The sequence below is a fragment of the Loxodonta africana genome, chromosome 23 (assembly GCF_030014295.1).
Source record: "Loxodonta africana isolate mLoxAfr1 chromosome 23, mLoxAfr1.hap2, whole genome shotgun sequence".
Classification (NCBI taxonomy): domain Eukaryota; kingdom Metazoa; phylum Chordata; class Mammalia; order Proboscidea; family Elephantidae; genus Loxodonta; species Loxodonta africana.
In genome coordinates this window covers 53,483,563-53,490,896 of record NC_087364.1, presented here as the reverse complement: position 1 = coordinate 53,490,896, position 7,334 = coordinate 53,483,563, and positions in this window count along the sequence as shown.

Sequence of the window (7,334 nt, the reverse complement as noted above, 5' to 3'; positions counted from 1 at the left end):
GTGATCTTCATGTAGCATGACATTTATTTTCCCCCATCTCTGCTTCCTTCTCTGTGTCTAATCTGCTCTTTTTATATCTTGAAGATGATTGGCTTAAAACACACCCTGTACTGATATGGCCACATTAACATAATAAATAAAACCCTATTCCCAAACTGAATGGGGCATCAGGATTGTTGGAAGATTCATTAACAACCTACATTTGCAGATGACACAACCCTGCTTGCTGAAATCAAAGAGGACTTGAAACGCTTACTGATGAAGATCAAAGACCACAGCCTTCAGTATGGACTGCACCTCAGCATAAATTAAACAAAAATCCTCACAAATGGACCAGTAAGCCACATCATGATAAACGGAGAAAAGATTGAGGATGTCAAGGATTTCATTTTACTTGGATCCACAATCAACACCCGTGGAAGCAGCTGTCAAGAAATCAAAAGACACACTGCATTGGGCAATTCTGCTGCAAAAAACCTCTTTAAAGTGTTGAAAAGCAAAAATGTTACCTTGAAGACTAAGGTGCACCTGACCTGCTATTGATGGTATTTTCAATAGCATCATATGCATGTGAAAGCTGGACAATAAGTAAGGAAGGCAGAAGAATTGATGCTTTTGAAAGGGGGTTATTGGCGAAGAATATTCAATATACCATGGACTGCCAAAAAGACAAACAAAACTGTCTTGGAAAAAGTACAACCAGAATGTTCCTTAGAAGCAAGGATAGTGAGACTACATCTTACATGCTTTGGATATGTTATCAGGAGAGATCAGTCCCTGGAGAAGGACATCATGCTTAGTAAAGTACAGGGTCAACTAAAAAGAGGAAGACACTCAACAAGATGGATTGACACAGTGGCTGCAACAATGGGCTCAAGCATAACAACGAATGTGGGCATGGTGCAGGAACGGGCAGGGTTTTTTCCTGTTGTACATAGGGTCACTATGAGTCGGAACCTAACAACAACAACGACATTTCCAGATGGGATTACATCCACAAGTATAGGGGTTAGGAGTTACAACACATATTTTGAGGAGACACAATTCAATCCATAACATCCCACAACTTTTAAACTCAAGTTTTAAAACAAAAAAACAAAAATAACAATACTCCTTCCAGGTAGTTTGCTGTGCAACTTTAGCACCTGTTGCCACCAAGAGGATTCTGACTCAGTAGAACTGCCCGATTGGGTTTCCAAAGAGTGGCTAATGGATTTGAACTGCCAACCTTTTGGTTAAAAGCCATAGCACTTAACCACTATACCAGCAGGGTTTCCACCTTAGCACTAACACACTGCCCACTGTAAACAGACATTAAAGAGAAAGTAGCTAGTAAACCTTACCTATGAAACACACAGTGTGATAATCGGATTCTCTATATCTTCCCCTAAGACATAGGGGAATCATATCTATTAACATTCTATTTCTGCTACATTCCAGCTGTATAGACTCAAGAGGGAGGCAGATCTATAAACCGGGGTGATCTAGTTAAAATCTCCCCATAAGGTAAAATTCTGAGATTCTCTGGGCTGATGTAGAACTTAAATTGACTGACATATCCAAAATGCTCCTGGCCAGGTTAGGATCCATTATGGGATACCAGTAGACAAACTCCCTAAAATTATATTTTGAGCCTATAATCTAGCCCAAGCCAACAACCGTTTTTACTACTATCCTCAATTTTTCACCTTTATGTTCCTTACAGTGCAGTGAAACAACACATTTTGGTGCCCCAAAAGCACATCTGGTGTGTTCATATGTCTGGAATTTTGTCCACTCTCTTTCCTCCATTGGGAGTGTCATTTACCTCAGTGGTTTCCTAACTCATTCCTCTCCAGCCACAGATAAATAATGCTTCCAATTGATCATCCAAGCTGGGGGAAAAGAAAAAAAAAAAAAAGACTCCCTTCTCTGAAGCCTCATTTATCTATACTTCTTGGATAATACTGGATCACTTTTCACTATAATATAGAGTTGGGTGTGTACGCCTCATTTCCCTTCATGGATAGTAGTCTCCTCAAGGGAAGGCCTATGTCTGGCTCACTTTTCTCTCCTCCACAGCATCTAACAGAGTGCTTTGCAGGTGCTAGATGCTCAATAAATCCGTATTAAATAAATGTTTTGAGAAAAGAAACGTTCACTGTGGACCACTGTGGATCAGACTGGTCTCCTTAGGATGTTGGAATCAATCTGACTATGTCACAATTGCTATAAAAAATCAATGGCCAGGCTAGAACATATTCCACCATACACCCCTTGCAAAGACTTGCAAAGATCAAGATTAGTAACAACAGCTGTTGCCCAACGTCCATTTGTTTTCTATTTTGCGTACCCAGTGGGATGGCCAGCTATTAGCTTCATCCTTTTTTTTTTAAGTAGGACTTTATATTGCCAGTTTAATTTCAGTAGTGACAACCAGGCTAATTGTTGCTAATAAAAGGTATCAGTACCTATGGGATACTGGGTACAAGATATTATAAAGTTTAATCATTATAAATTTAAGACATATTTATTCCTCAAAGGATACACTACCCAAATATCCCATGTATGTTTAAAGCTATTTTTGGAAGCACTGTACAATTTTAAGGAAACATTTTTAAAAATTATTCTATCTTTTTTTCAGGACAGTTGCCTGAGAAGGATCGTTTCTGCTTATTACAGTAGCCTTTATACAAGAACAAGTAGCACTAATTGTACCTGCACTGATAAAGAGGGTAACAACAGTGCCCACAAAAGCTTAGCATATGTCTCTAGACTAAGAATTTAGAGTGTTTTTCTGACAAGTGTTCTTTTAAGCATCTCTATAAAAATCACTACAACAGATGTTGCAAAGTAAACTTCGACAACAGAATTGCAATGTGGAGCCTACAATTTGAAAGTGTTTTGATGGAAGGAGTGGAAAAACAGAAGAAAATTCCTATTCAAAGACTGATGGGATCTTGTTGGAAACCATGGTTTATGTATAATTGAAAAAAAATCACTCTACATAAAATTGCAAGTGTGTATTGTACAAAAACGCCCAATTATCCCAGGCATTGGATTTTTTTCAAGCATCTATATGGATCTCACCACAAGTACATCAAATTAGGCAATGCAAACACGGCAAGCCACAGAAAGCTGAACAGCAATGAAGTTGAAACTGTTCATTAACAACAGAGTGCTGAATCTAATTTCTTGTTTACCAATTATGTCATTCAAAGCCTCCACAAGCTTCACTGCCACACTGCTGAGAAAGGCCTATCATTGACTTAAATAACTTATTTACCTGAACTTGTTTTTATGCCATTAAAAATCCGATAGATGAAATGGAGTCTGGGGAGTGATACTTCTTTAATTAAAGAAAAAACAAAACCCTGACATGGTAATAAAAGAGAATCTTTAAAATCAGCTTTTCACTTTGTTTTAATCTGGGCATCTCAAAGAGTTGCTTCATAAGTCCTTTCCCTTTACTCTTCAATGATAACTCCTTCCTGGTCTCTGGGAAATCACTACAGAATACTAAACAAGTCTACTGAGGCAATCTGATTAAAATATTGGTTGTTACAACACAGATATTAAATAATAGATAGTATTATAAACCAAAAACAAAACTGACTGCCTTCAAGTCCGTTTCTGCTCATAGTGACTCTGTAGAACAGAGTAGAACTGCCCCATAGGGTTTCCAAGGATTTGAACTGCAACCTTTTGGTTAGCAGCCTGAGCTCTTAACTACGGTGCCACCAGTGCCCCAAAGAGATCATAGCATATTTTTTCAAAATTAAAAAAAAAAAAAAATAGTAAGTTTTCAAGGAAAGTTTATATTATGGGGAGAAGATTCAGTTTTAAAAAGATATAATTACAGATAAATGTAATATATGCAATATTTTTCCTTAATGCTGTTAAAAGTTATGTCACTTCATTGGCTTACAAATATAGATAGGTATTACATGTATTTTACCATATATTTACAAAATTAGCAAAGCAGTTGCTGTATTTAAAATACATTTTACTTAGATAATAAGCTTAATTTTACTACTTTACTTTTTATTACAAAGATATGTATGCACACTAAAGTAAATTTGGAAAATACAGAGAAATAAAAGAAAAAAGAGTATTACATGCAGTTTTCCCACAACTTCCATTTTTATATTTACCTCAGTTTCCTTAGTCAATACACAGTTGTAAACATATTTTATATATAATATTGTCTACATTTCAATTTAAAAATTTATTTCACTTTATATTTTTATAATTCTGTAGGAAATAGATAATCTAAGACAATGGACTTTAAATAACTGAGCAGCTTTTTGTACCTAACAGTCAAAAAAAGTTGAAAGATTAAAAACAGAATTATCCAGAATTAACTGCCAATAACCATTCAGCTTCCTTTATACTTTTTTTTTCTTTGCCAGTCAAATATGATCAAACACCTCTAATAAATGTTGGGGAATCACAACACTCATCTAATCTCACATCTGACTTTGATTTAACATTCTCACTATTGTTTTCCCTTTCTTTAATTTCCCATATCCATTTTTCTCTTGATTTTTATTTCACCTTGTTTTGCTGTATATATTTTTACAATCTGCCTTGTACTTTTTCTGGAATAAGGTAGGGAATACATGTATACATAGGATTGTCCTTTTGTGTTCATTTTTCTTTGGTGTTAAATATGGGAGACCTTGATGCAGGCAATAAAAATATTCAATGACTGTGCTTGCCCAGCCCCTGTTAGCCTGTTAATTTGATTTCAAAATGTATTTCTAACCCAAGTAGTAAGAGATGATTTTATGCCTACTTTTATAAACATGAAGTCCTAAGGGACTATTTTATTTTGGCAAGTCAGGGGTTACTGTGTGTTACTTCATTTGCTTTAGGAATCCAGTCTAATGCAATACCAGTAGGATAGTGACTTAGATAGTTCTTTTAAAATAAATGGATGAGCCTTCCAAGATGGGTTCCATTTCCCACCCCTTAAGGCTTTTTTTTTTTTTTTTTTTTAAGGCTTGGTATCTTTCAATGTCAGAAATCTATCTAGCAACTTCTGTACTAAATTCTATAAACAAACAAACAAAAAAAATTATAAGGCAGGGTCAAATTATCTTTAGGTTCTCTATCCTTTTTTTCTTAACACTTAAATAACCTATGTGCTCGTGGAGATCACCAGTGAAGATTAAGTATAATGTGCTAACAAATTTAGATAATTTTAGATTAAAATTTTATTTTCCAAAAAGAAATAACCTCAAAGGTTTTCAGGGAAAAAACATTCTTCCACTTCACAGAGAATGCTTTTATGATTTTTTTCCTCCTCAGATGTCTGTATTTCTATTCTAAATGGGACTATACTAGAAGTCAAATGTGAGAACGTATCTTATCAGTCTCTCCCCTAATATACACTCCAATATAAAAGGATCTGTATCACGTATAACTTGTTATGTTTCAAGAAACAGAACACCCTCAAAATAACTGATTTAAACAAGAGTTATTAGCAAACATTAAGGAACAACTCAGGAATAGGGGGAACTTCAAGTTTTGTTTGTTTCAAAGGTTCAATGATGCTAACCAAGACTTATTTTTCCATCCGTATTTTCACTTTCTCTCCAAGCTCTCAGGTTCATTTTAATCCTGACTTCTTCTCATGTCTACAGGATGGTTAGAAGCTCCCTCATACAAATCCAGAGAAAGAAAATTCTCTCCTCCTCCACCACTGGATTCTCAAAGATAAATAAAAATCTTACTGTGTATACTTCATTCATGTCTTTCTTTGGAAAAAAAAAAATCACTATGATCGAGATAATGCCATGCCTTGATTAGTATCAGTCAACTAGATCAGTAAGTAAAATAAATCACAGGATCAATCCCATGGAAACTTCAGGATTGCCACAGTTGGTAAAAGCTGGGATGAATGCTGGAAAGGTGACCACGATATTCACTATTGGTCCCCATTGTTTATTAAAATCCCAGCTATGCCTAAGTGCAGTCAGCATTTGTTCTAGTAAATTTCCACCTCTAGGAAGAGGAAGGGGCCCGGGGCCGTGGCGTCTCAGAGCTCGAGGTCGTTGGAGATGCGGGTGACGAGGGTGCGGAAGGCCAGGGCGGTGCCCGCCACACGGCGGAAGAGAACTCCCCGCAAGCCCGGCCGGGGCAGCTGGCAGACCTCCACTTCGAAGTGGGACAGGGGCTCGGGCCCGCCCGCACCCCCGTGCAGGCAGGCCAGCATTTTTTTTAGGTCCAAGCTCTGCATCATTTCAAATGTAATTCAGAATGATTTACAGTTTTAAAAGAGTGGTAAATAAGAAAAAAAAAAAAAAGGGAGTCTCATATGAATACGGCAATTTAAGTCAGGATAGTTTTCAACTTCCTGGAAATCACAGAAATGTAATCGAGAGAAAAAAAAACGAAAACAAAAAACAAAGAAAAACCCTACAGACACTATTTTCAGAAAAATTCTACAACCAGATAAAATATATGAAATTCTAAAAATTCACATCAGTGTTACTAAACCTAAGATCAGACTAAAGCTCCACAAAAACAAATACAAAGAGGACTGGTAAGAATAATGAAAGATTCCATCGCATTGTATCTCAGAAAATAGCTGCAAAATGTAATTCCTGAAGGTGAAGGGTTCACCTTGAAATGCATAAGCCATATTCTTTAAATAGTAGAAAATTCCAATATTGATAAGCTGTTTCAGAGTATGTAATATGAAAGATAACTTTCCAATTATTTTTATGACGGAAGTTTAACATTGATATTGTATCTTAAAAATACTATATTAAAGTATACAAACTACTCTGATCCATGAGTTTTATTGTAGAAATCCTAATTAACATATTAGCAAACACTGCCATATTCAATGGGGATATACTGGAGGCATTCGCATTAAAGTCAGAAGTAATATTTAGTGTCTGCATTATTATTTTTATATTTCCTGTAGGCATTTCCCTAGACAATTAGAAAATAGATATAAATTAGAGATGTATAAAATGACAAGGAGGAAGTAAATACAAATTAAGTTTTATATCTAGAAAACCCAATATCAACTGAAAAATAATTTCAAACAATGATAAACTTAAGTGACATCATTAAGTACAAAATTAATAGTTTCAGTCAAAAAAATCATATACTTGTATACATGTGTATATGTATATATACATATATATGTACTATATCATAAATAAAATAAAAGCAATGATGCTAACCTATAAAAACACAGAAAAAATACTTAGGGATACAATTAAAAAGAATTGTGAAAAATCTAAATTAACAAAACTTTAAAACAGTACTGAAGGACACAAAAGAACTCTTGAACACAAGGAAAGACGTATCACGTTCTTGAAAAGAAAGATTAACAT